This window comes from Hyperolius riggenbachi, chromosome 2 (genome assembly GCF_040937935.1).
Source record: "Hyperolius riggenbachi isolate aHypRig1 chromosome 2, aHypRig1.pri, whole genome shotgun sequence".
NCBI classification, from domain to species: Eukaryota; Metazoa; Chordata; class Amphibia; order Anura; family Hyperoliidae; genus Hyperolius; species Hyperolius riggenbachi.
The window spans coordinates 336,710,202-336,722,006 of record NC_090647.1 but is presented as its reverse complement, the minus strand read 5'-3'; the positions used below and the strand labels follow the sequence as shown (position 1 = coordinate 336,722,006).

The following is an 11,805-nucleotide window of genomic DNA, read 5'->3' as shown; positions in this document are numbered from 1 at the left end:
AGTGACAGCCCCCTCTCCCAGCCCTACCGCCTCCAGCTGTGCGCAAGGCTGTGACCTGTCTCTCTCAGGGGTCCTGATCCATCTGTCACCGGTAGAGAAATTTAGTGCGTGATGAGCGCAGAGCCAGGATCTGCACGGACTTCCAGGTGACAGAACCAGCTGAGATCTATGGTCTGGAGAAAGAGAACAGTGTAGCTATAGGACGCACGAGCTGACTGCACAATACTACTTTGTGTAGAGGGGGTGCTTAACTCCTCATTTGTCTAAATTCATACCCATTCTGGCATACCATTTGAATCACTGCCATCCTGGCAATCAGCTGACTGAAGAGCAGTAAGATTTTGGCAGCAGCTGGCAGTAGAATCACGCTAGGACAGGTCTCTAGCTCAGCCCTTTAATCCAATCACAGAGGTAGAGAAGGAACAGAGGACTAGGAGGGGTTGACACAGGGTGGTTGTGTAAGAGTACAGGAATCTATAGCTTGGAAGGGAAGGACCTGCCTTCTTTGAGGAGGAGAGGGAGGGTGGGTGCGTCTAGATCACAGAAGGAGCAGTATTGGTTTGTAGGCAACCTTCTTCTCCTGGGGGGTGGGGGAGCAGGAGAAGACCTTTACCGTTCCACACCAGAAAACTGGAAGGAGCTTCAGATATCAAACACCTGAATGTACAGGTGAAAGCAGGGCTCTAACCAAGGCATTGGTGGCACTAATGGTCCTTCCAGCACTGGTTACGTTAGACAACATATCAGCATCTTTCAGGACTACTTTGTGGACAGCTCCTTCCATACAAGGCTGGCTGGGAGAACTCGCAGCATCCTCTGTCTGATCTGCAAGCTCGCAAATCCATCGGAAAGCTTTTACTTTGCTTGGATCCTGGGACAGTGACTTCGCTGTCCATTCACTAGGCAGTTCATACCCTGACTGCTCTGCTTTTGCTCTGTTTGGACCACTAGGACTACTATGCATCCTGACACAGTATTGAGACAGCATTTCCTGGTTACGTAGACACCCCCTCCTTACTGCTGCATGAAAGGGGGAACTCCATCTGCACCTCCGCCCCCTTGTACAGAAGATGACCACTGAAGACTCTCCTCTATGAATTCAAACGCTGGTAAGTTATCTGCTTCCTAAGGAATGCTTATTCTCCGTTTTAATATTTTTTTTGTCCTGTAGGGTCATAGCAGCCTTTGTGCTGGTGGGCTGGCTGAAATGGTTAATTATCCCTGTAGGAGCGTTTAATCTGTCAGTTGTGTATGACAAGAGCAGACTCTACTGCTGCTGCTGTTCCCATTCCATTATCAGAGGCTCCTTTACAACCTGCAAACTGAGGGAGAGAAGGGGGGGAGAACCTGGAAAGTGAGCGGGAATGTGAAGCAGGATGAGAGATTAAATCCAGTTCTCTAGAGCTATGCTAGCTTGCTCTGTGCTGCGAGTGTAGAAAATGCAGATGTACTGAATGGTGTTAGGCTGAATGAGAAAGCCAGCTTCTTACACTTTGCTTGTAAGAGTCTGACTATGAGTGTATGACAGGCATATAGTCGATGGATGTTTCACTGGAGCAGTAGGTTTGTCTATCATTTCTCCCTCTTTCTGTATTCCACTCTCACCCCCTGCTTCTTGCTTTTGTCTGTCTAGTCTGTTACTATTTACATATTGGTGCCCAAGCTCCAATTCTGTGAGCAGTCTGTCTTCCCTCTCTGCCACTCTCCCAGGGGGCTTTCATTTCTATCAGTTTCACTGGCCACCTCCATATCTGCATTTTGATCCAATCCAGCTGTCAGTTCTGCTTGTACATTCCCTTTCAGCTCTGCCTTTACTTCATCGATTCCCATCTCTTTACCTCTGTTCATCATTCCTCTGTGCCATTCCCATAGCAAATTCATCCCATGCCCTCTCTGCCCATTTCATTTACTCTCTCTCCAGCTCCTAGTGGAGCTCTCCCTCTCATCTCCTATACATCCGTCACCCCTCCTATGTTTTCCTGTGCGTTAAATATTTTCATCTGCTCTTCTGAATTGCACCCATTTAACATCTTTAGGGCAGACTGCTCCATTCTGTGGTTGGCAGCAAGTAGTCTTGATTAAAATCAGCCTTCTCTCTTGCTGGGGAGCGAGAGTGAGGGAGATTTACAGGCGCTGAAATGTAGAGGGTAATTAAAAATCCATTTTAGTTTGTAGAAGGGGGTGAGAGTGAAGAAATGAGAGGGGGAACATTACCCCAGGGGAATCCACTCACTATTAATTGCACCATTTTACACTGACATCCAAGTTAATAGTTTTAAAAGCTCATACCTACATTAGAACTGTTTTGATATAAAGAAGGTAGCAGTTGTACAGTAGCATTTTCCATGCTTCAAAGTGTAAAGGTGGCCATAAACCATTCCATATTTTTTTTTTTTTTGGGGGGGGGGGGGGGGGTTAATCAGAGCTATGTAATAAATGTTGAGCCTTGATGGAGTGATTTGTAAAATCAATCAACCAATAATCGATTTTTCAAGAAATTACACAAAAAACGATTGACTGAAACTTTATAAACATTTTTATATTTTTTTAGATTTTTATATTTTGTTTCCAACACACCCAATCAGATTTTAATGAAAAATCAATCCATTTTCTCTTAATCAAAAAAAAAAATCATTCTTTATGATTACTTATGCAATTGATTTTGAAAAAAAAATCGATCGATTTGATTGTATGGTGTATGGCCACCTCCAGTTAGAACTGCTGATAACTAAGAGAATGCCACTGTTAAGGGCTTTAGCCTAGAATTGAATAGAAGGGTACTGAGCTGCAGTATGCTTTTAACTCCCACCTTTTCAGGTGATAGTGATATGATCAGACATTCTTATCCTATGATCATTGTTCTACAAAGACAGCCTTTCCCATCTCATAGCAAATAATGACCTGTAACTGAGATACCCTGAGCCTGCAGATTACTGAGGAGGATAGGACAGTGGTGGTGATTCATATATGGTGGCTGAACCTTACCATAGGTGATGTGTGCTTTCCCTCAATGGTAGCAAGTGTAGCATGGACCCATTAGAGCAAAATATATGAGCAGGATTAGTCGCCTATTGGTGGATGTGCCAGGCAAACTAAAGTCTATGCTGCAGATTTGTTTTAATAGCACATGTGCAAATGGCTATTTTCTGTCGCTGTTACAAGTTTATAGCGGCTGTTTTTCAAACTAAGATTTATAGCACTGTAGTCTATTTACAACAGATTGCAGAGACGCTGGGACGTGGCGGTTCCTCCATCCTGTGAGCAGCTGATTGATCTTCTGACTGCCGATTATGAGAGATACCAGTTTTTGATGTGCTTCTATGTACATACACGCAAGCTGTGTTTATTGGAGAGTATGAGAAAGGAATGCAAATGTGTACAGACTGCATTCTGGGAGCATTCCTCACCAGCTGTGGTTTTACTGCATTTCGTATTGCTACGTTGGCCTCACAGTAGCTTGACCCCTTGACTACAGATTAATGGGACAAGTTTATATCAGAGTGTTGACAGTCTAGAGGAAAATCATGCATAGTCATCCATTCATATCTCGTTTCGAAGCTGTCTTCTACTTTCATTGATGTACAAATGAACTGCAAGTGATTACAATGTATTACTATTCTGCATGTCTATTTTGTGTGCATTTATAATGAATTTTCAACAATGGCAAAATAATCACTGGTATTAGGTACCGTAGTATAGGTGATCCCCCTGGAAAGTAAATTAGTGTCCAAGATCTGTCTGAGTTTGTTTTGTGAAACTGCATCTACAGTGGGCAGAACTGGGGACAGTAATTATCGAATGGTGGAGTCATTAAAAAACATAACAAATGTATATACTGTATATATAAAGCTGACACTTCAACACTTTGCAGTTCCAGATAGCTTGACGTGTTGGTGATCAGCATGGGAAGCAGCAGGACATGGTTTGCATTTGAGGTTTTATTGCTTTGGTAAGCTGTAAATTATAGAAATGCATTGGCAATGCCATAGTAAATAGCGTGCTGGCACATTCTAAATAAAGTAATTAGAGGTGATTTGTGTTTATACCTCTAGCTCTAACAGGAGAAAAAATGTCAACTACATGTGATGCATGAAAAAGCCACCTACAGTCTGCCCAATGCCTGCACAGAAATAATGGGTGAAGAGTCAGTAGTCCATTTGTAATCAGCTCCCTTCATTTGCAGTGTGCGGAAGGGAAAGCTGCTATGTTAAGGAATGTAGGGATAGTTAGAGGTGATTGATAAGTGGCAGGTTTTCAGGAATCGGCATAGCAGCTTTGATGGGGTCCAGTAGCAGTGGAGGGGGCTTACAGTTTTATCTAACCTTCACTTCCCTTGTAGTTTTTCGTTTCTTCACCATGAGACAACCAAACACTTATTATTGAATATAGACTGGTGGAGCTTAGGGTGGTGGAGTGCAGGGTGTTCGCAATGTGGTTCTTTGAGCATCTAGTGTTTACACAGGTCCAAGTATCTATGGTCAGTATTGCAGTGTCTCACCTTAAGGGGAACCTAAGGGGCGAGGGATATGGAAGCCTGGATGCCCTGTTAATCCTCTACGTCTAATACTTTTTAGCCATAAACACTGAACAGGGAAGAAGATCATCTGCTCTGACTGAGGTCTGACTAGTTTAGCGATATTATTTCATGTGTGTGATTCAGACACCACTGATGCCAGAAAGATCAGCAGCATACCAGGCAACTGGTATTGTTTATGAGGAAATAAATATGGCAGCCTCTATATGCCTCTCACCTCAGGTTCCCTTCAACAGTCTGATTGATTAGTGTGTACTGTGTAGCTCCTCCAATTCCGGAAGTGACATCACATGTAGAAAGACCCTATAGGAGTGATAATGGCATTTCAAATAGTTGTCCAACACTGTTTGCCTGCCAGGCGTGTGTGTGTGTGTCTGTGTTGAGAGTATAACGTGTATCTGTGTGGCCACGTGCTGCAGATACTGTATGTTGTATGCGATTCTATTGTGCTGTCTACTTAAATCCACGTGGGAGTGTCATTTGTGCCCAGGATTGGAAGCTTATTAACATTTTGCTATGGGTCCTGTGGTTTGTAGTAGTATTGTCTCCAATAAGCAGCTTTATCCTTCATGTGTTTGACACTATTTCCTGTTCAATGGAAAATGATTGTAAAAACACTTCAAGTAAAGTAATTTTCCTTCAGTATTGGAGAACGTGGCGCAGCATCATGTGAGGTGTGTGTCTCACCATTATGGAAGTGTTTTACCAGCCTCTACTTGTTATGATGTATTTATTTTGCGCTGTCATCTCCCAGAGCGCTGTCCCCAGCCACCAAAATGCTTGTTCATGCCTTAATCATCTCCCGCCTAGACTACTGCAACACCCTGCTCTGTGGCCTATCAAAAAACAGGCTAGCACCTCTCCAATCCCTACTAAATTCAGCGGCCCACCTCATTCACCTTTCCACACGTTCTTCCGATGCAGCCCAACTGTGCCGTTCTCTCCACTGGTTACCCATTACCCAGAGGATCCAGTTCAAACTCCTGACTCTAACATACAAAGCCCTCCACGAGTTGTCTCCTCCATACATCTCTTCACTAATCTCAAAATATTGTCCCTCCCGCAACCTTCGCTCCTCCCAAGAAATTCTCCTGGCCTCTAAGCTGATCACCTCCTCTCATGCTCGCATCCAGGACTTTACATGAGCATCATCCCTTGTCTGGAACTCTCTTCCACAGCCTGTACGTCCTGCTCCAAACCTGGACATCTTCAAACGCACTCTTAAAGAGACACTGAAGCGAAAAAAAAATGCTGATATTATGATTTGTATGTGTAGCACAGCTAAGAAATAAAACATTAAGATCAGATACATCAGTGTAATTGTTTCCAGTACAGGAAGAGTTGAGAAACTCCAGTTGTTATCTCTATGCAAACAAGCCATTAAGCTCTCCGACTAAGTTAGTCATGGAGAGGGCTGTTATCTGACTTTTATTATCTCAACTGTTCCTGGACTATTTACTTTTCCTCTGGCAGAGGAGAGGTCATTACTTCACAGACTGCTCTGAAAGACTCATTTTGAATGCAGAGTGTTGTGTAATCTGCACATAGAGAATGATGCAATGTTAGAAAAAACACCATATACCTGAAAATAAAAATATGAGAATATTTTCTTTGCTGCTAATCTTCTAGTAATTATTCATAGTACACAACCAATTCACTATATCATATTTTTTTTTCCGCTTCAGTGTCTCTTTAAAACACACCTTTTCAGACAAGCTTATAACATTCTATAGCCCTTATTTACTTATCTGTCACAATGTAATCAGAGGCAAAGGATCACTGCCTCATCCATCCTCCACCCCCTTACCTAGTGTGTCCCCCACAACCCATTAGATTGTAAGCTCGCAAGGGCATGGTCATCCTCCTAATGTTTACTGTTTTTGTAACAATATTTGTGCTGCTTGGAACTCTGCTGTACATTTGTTAGTTGTATCTATGTTTCTATGTTCCCCTTGTCATCTTATTGTGCTTTGTAAAGCGCTGTGGAGTATGTTGGCGCTATATAAATAAAAAATAATAATAATAAAAGAGAGTGTATACTCATGTCACTTACTGTCTCTCAGAGAAGCTCACTATTTCATTCTTACCATAGTTGTGGTCTAATATTTCTGTCACAAACTATGTTCATTTTTGGAGTTTAAAGGATGAGAGTGGTGGGGGGAGATCAACTTATTTGTATGTTTTTAAGATGTGGAAAGAAACAAGGGTACCTACATGAAACCTACTTAAATATGGGAAGAACGTTCAACCTTCATGCAAACAGTATCTTGACCAAGAATCGAACTTGCACCCTAGTGCTGCAAGGTGGGAGTGCTATCCACTACAGTCCTGTTGCTGGTGTTACCAAAGGTAGTAAGGTAAAATATCCAGTCAATGCATAGGTAACAGTGCAAGTGTTATTTATTTATTGTACTTATAAAGCGCCAACATATTACGCAGCGCTGGACATTAGTTTAGGTTAAAGACAATATTTAGGGGTGACATACAGCAAAATGACAATACCTGAATACAAGAAAGATCAGATCATGCAGCACAGTATGAGTACAAGGTAATGCTTAGTCAGTCACTGGATGGGAGCATGGAGATTAGGCAAGTTAGGTTCACTCAGATGCCTAGCATGGGTTCACAGTAATGGAGGTGCATGATCAGGCCCCTGTGCAAAGGCTTACAATCTAGAGGGAGAGGTAGGGACACGAGAGGTAGGGGACCAGAGTTCAGCTGTGGCTGGGTTTAGAGCACTTGTGAGGGGTAGTAGGCCAGAGTGAAAAGGTGAGTTTTGAGGGCTTTCTTGAAGATGTTGAAGGAGGGGGCTGCCCTAATGGGTGGAGGTAGGGAGTTCCATAGTGTTGGAGCATCTCTTGAGAAGTCCTGGAGGCATGCATGGGACTGGGTGATGCGGGGGGCGGTTAGGCGAAGTTCATTGGAAGAGCGGAGTGGGCGGCTAGGTGTGTACCTCTGAGTAAGATCGGAAATGTAGGTTGGACAGGTTTTGTGGACAGAGGAAATCCAAATTCCCATTCACCCTCTTTAATTCCAGAATTACTATGAACTCTGGGTAAATAAGGCATGTGGTTCATACAAAATGTCTATAATATCAAGAGGCATCTTAAAGTCCTGAAGATAGATGATAATTTTGTATTATGCAGCCCCTAATGCATAATAATATAGCCGAACACTGGCTATCATCGGAGGGGAGCTAATTGCTGCACACAGAGTTCAGGTACTATGTATACAAACTCCAAATAGTGACAGAGATAGCGGCAGTAGTTTTAAAAAACAGTGGAAGGCACCGGGTTTAGTCTGCAGGTAGGAGAGGTTAATGTTAGGTGTAGGGAAGGGTTAGTGTTAGGTGTAGGTAGGGGGAGGTAAGTGTTAGGTAATTAGAAGTGTTTACTGTTAGGCGATTATAGCGGAAGATTAGAGGGAGAGTAAGGATATGGAGGCTACTAGTAGAATATCAGTAAAATAATACATATTATACTATTGGTATTACTGGGTGCCCAAATTTTGTCCACAGCCCTTTTGTATGTACACGTTACCTCCTCTTCCTCAGCCACTGAAAGAATGTAGTGCAAACTATGCAACTTTGCTGAAATAAAACAGGATGTTAGGAGTTAAAATTGGTATGATATATGTATATGTATTGGTAATAATTTACAAAAAGCAGATTGCCTCACCTCATTTGACCCCTTAATGTAGAGGGTCTATGTATATTTTGAGTATGTATCATTTGGGCACTTGATAACTGAGTGCATCTTCATCTGGATGCTGGTTATCAGAGGTGAAGATTTCTGATGATACTTCTTGTTTGGAGTTCTGTGAGACCAATTACTTTTCCTGATATCCAATACTAGCCTAATCCTAACCTCATGTCCTGCTGTGTGACTGACCTTAGCCTTCCTCTCTTGTGTGCCTAACTCTAAACAAAACACTTCTGTATCCCTACCCTTTCTGATATTTAACACTAACTGTGACCTTCCCCAGTGCATAACCCTAACTACCCTTTTAAATGATGAATAACTCTAATCTGTCACCAGTTTATAATTTAATCTATCCTCACCAGCTACCTTGCCATAACTGTAACTAATAAGCCTTATTGTACACTAACTTCACTTAAGAGACCCAAAGACCCAGTCCCCATTAACATTCACTTCTCCTGACCTTCCTCAGGTGCCTGTTGCCCAAATGACCAGCACATGATTAATTCAATAGCTGACTGATTTGCACTTCTCTGACTGTTGACCATAACCAGATTATTTGAAAAGCAATAACAAGACATGATCACATGATTTTAAGCAGCCAATCAGAAAAATGCATATCAAACACTTTATAAATTGCTCACATTTCTACATTAATTCTCCTTGCCTTTCTCCTAGAAGAATTGACCGTATCTACTGATCAGCCATGCAAGAACATAGGCAGTGAATAGACAAAACTTTGGTTTTGATATCTTTCTAGTGAGATATACTCCATTATGAACTCTTTTTAATGTCTTAACGTAAATTGTGTGAACAGAGAACTCCAGTGGACATCTATTGTAGTTTTACAGGTTTTTTTTTTTTCAAATAATGGCTTATAAATTACCATATAATTGGATACATCATGTCCACGGATGCAGACTTTAGTACCCAGTGATGAAATCTATACATGCAAGTAGGTAAGCAAAGCAAATGCAGACTTCCAGTCATTAATGTTCATTGATTATCGTTGCTTCCCTGGAAGACTCCCACCAAAGAAGTACTGGAAACATAATAGAGTTTTGGCAAAGGCAGTATAGATGGAGGCCTAGAATGATACAGGCAGTATAGATGGAGACCTAGAATGATACAGGCAGTATAGATGGAGACCTAGAATGATACAGGCAGTATAGATGGAGACCTAGAATGATACAGGCAGTATAGATGGAGACCTAGAATGATACAGGCAAAATAGATGGAGACCTAGAATGATACAAACAGGATAAATGGTGACCTAGGATGACACAGGCAGTATAGATGGTGATTTAGGATGGCACAAGTAGTATAGATGGTGATTTATGATTTACGATGGCAGAGGTAGTATAGATGGTGACCTAGGGTGACACAGGCAGTATAGGTGGTGGCCTAGGATGGAATAACCAGTATAGATGGTGACCTAGGATGGAAGAACCAGTATGGATGGTGACCTAGGATCGAAGAACCAGTATAGATAATAACTTAGGATGGGAGAAACAGCATAGATGGTGACCTACAATGGCACTGGTAGTATATATGGTGACCTAGGATAGTAGAACTAGCATAGGATGGTACAGGAAGTATAACTGGTGATGACCTAGGATGGAAGGACCAGTATAGATGGTGATCTAGGGTGGCACAGACAGTGTAGATGGTGACTTAGGATAGAAGGACCAGCATAGATGGTGCACTAGAATGGTACAGGAAGTTTAACTGGTGGTGACCAAGGATGGAAGAACCAGTATAGATGGTGAACTGGGATGGAAGAACCAGCATAGATGGTGTATTAGAATAGTACAGGAAGTTTAACTGGTGGTGACCTAGGATGGAAGAACCGGTTTGGATGGGAACTAGGATGGCACTGGAAGTATAGATGGTGACATAGGATAGGAGAGCCATTATGGAAGTTTTCCCTTACTGAAAAACCCAACTTGTTCCTTGGTGGCACAAAGTTGCTCTGCATGCCAATCAAGGAACCATCTTAAGAGTAGGGTGACCACAGTACCAAGATTAAATTCTATATGCTGAACGTTGTGCCCTGCAAGCAGTTACAACCCTTACCACTATAATTTAACTCATCCTCTTCCTCCACAGAACCTCGAGCTTCATTACCTGGCCTTGCTGATAATAACCTATCAGTCAGCAGTGCACCACAAACATGGAAGTGGGGGGGGGCTAAGGGTAGATGGCCTTTTATCTGCTTAATTAATAATGACATAACAATGGACTTGCCCACACCTGCCCATGAAATAGCCTTTGAATCCATGAATTGTCCAATTACTTTTAAGCCCCTAAAATGAAGGGATTGTGGTAAAAATGCTTTTGTATGCAATCGTTATGTTCACCCCACTGGATTAAAGCTGAAAGTCTGCACTTCAACTGCATATGAGTTCTTTCATTTAAAACTCACTGTGGTAATGTACAGAACCAAAATTAGAAAAAAAAAAGTTGTCTCTGTCCAAATATTAATGGACCTAACTGTATATAATCTCAGCCTTATAAATGAATATAAGTTAATGAAAGGCTCCTCAGAGGCATGCAGTCTTTGTAGTGGGGAGCTTTATGCAGAGCCAGCATTCTGTAGTTCAAGGAGGCATACAGGGACAAATATCTAACTAAGAGAGAATAAACATTTGTCTGTCTATCTAGAGAGAGACAGCTAGGTAGAGGAGCTGGCAGAATTAGCTCACATTGAACAACCTCTTGCTTCACTCTGTTTGTGATCCACTTCCCTTGAGAGCTGATAAAGACAGAATTTCAATGGGATTTCCAGGAAGCGGTAGTAGCACTGGGATGTATTGCTTTTGCTGCCATTGCCTATGTGCCGTGCGTCCTGGAATCTGCAACCAAATTCATATTTCTCAATAAAAAGTAGTGTACCAGTGTGCTGTCTTTATTATGTTGAGTTGACTTTGCATTTTTGTTGATGCAGGCAAGTCAGTTTTCTAGAGGAATTTCTACAATCACAAATAAAAAGGATCAATAATGACATTCATTGCTATTAGCACTCATTGATCTTCCGGATAGGGGGAGGGAATTTTAACTCCTCGGAAGCATGGTCTGGAATCCATCATTATTAATAAACTCAATACAAATGAAGTCAGGACAATACAATTTAACCTGGGCTTCTCTTTATTGTTCCTTGCTGCTTCCCTTCATACACACGGTTACATCAGCTCTTTTCTGCTGTACACTTGCTCTGGCTATATCTGTGTTCTAAAGAGACAGCCTCCCTCCTTTATACACATAATGCTATCACAGCATCTTCACCTTGCTCTGTATACTGGCAGAAGCAAATTGTAAGCTGAACTCCCTGTCTATTGCCTGGGACTGTAATCAGGGACAGCAGGGCTATTCCTCCTAAGCACACAAACAAGAGAAATATGATTTGTAATGGGACAGAAAAGAAAAGGGAATGGATGGGTAATACATGTAATAAGATGCCAATGGTCACATTTACAGAGATAACAGTATGTTTGTTAAGAGCGATGAAGACTCTAAACTAAACCACTTAAAAAATAGAGCTTTTTTCTTTCAGCGCATAATAAACAACAGTTT

General features: G+C 41.9%; 1 protein-coding gene across 1 annotated transcript in view; it reads left to right on the top strand.

Annotated features, from left to right (window-relative positions):
- Positions 1 to 553: 553 nt before the first annotated feature.
- Positions 554 to 11,805, top strand: part of GRM4 (glutamate metabotropic receptor 4) — a 327,989-nt gene continuing 316,737 nt past the window's right edge. The window contains exon 1 of the mRNA XM_068269388.1: positions 554 to 1,109. The gene's annotated coding sequence lies outside the window, so the exon portion shown is untranslated. The remainder of the gene's footprint in view (positions 1,110 to 11,805) is intronic.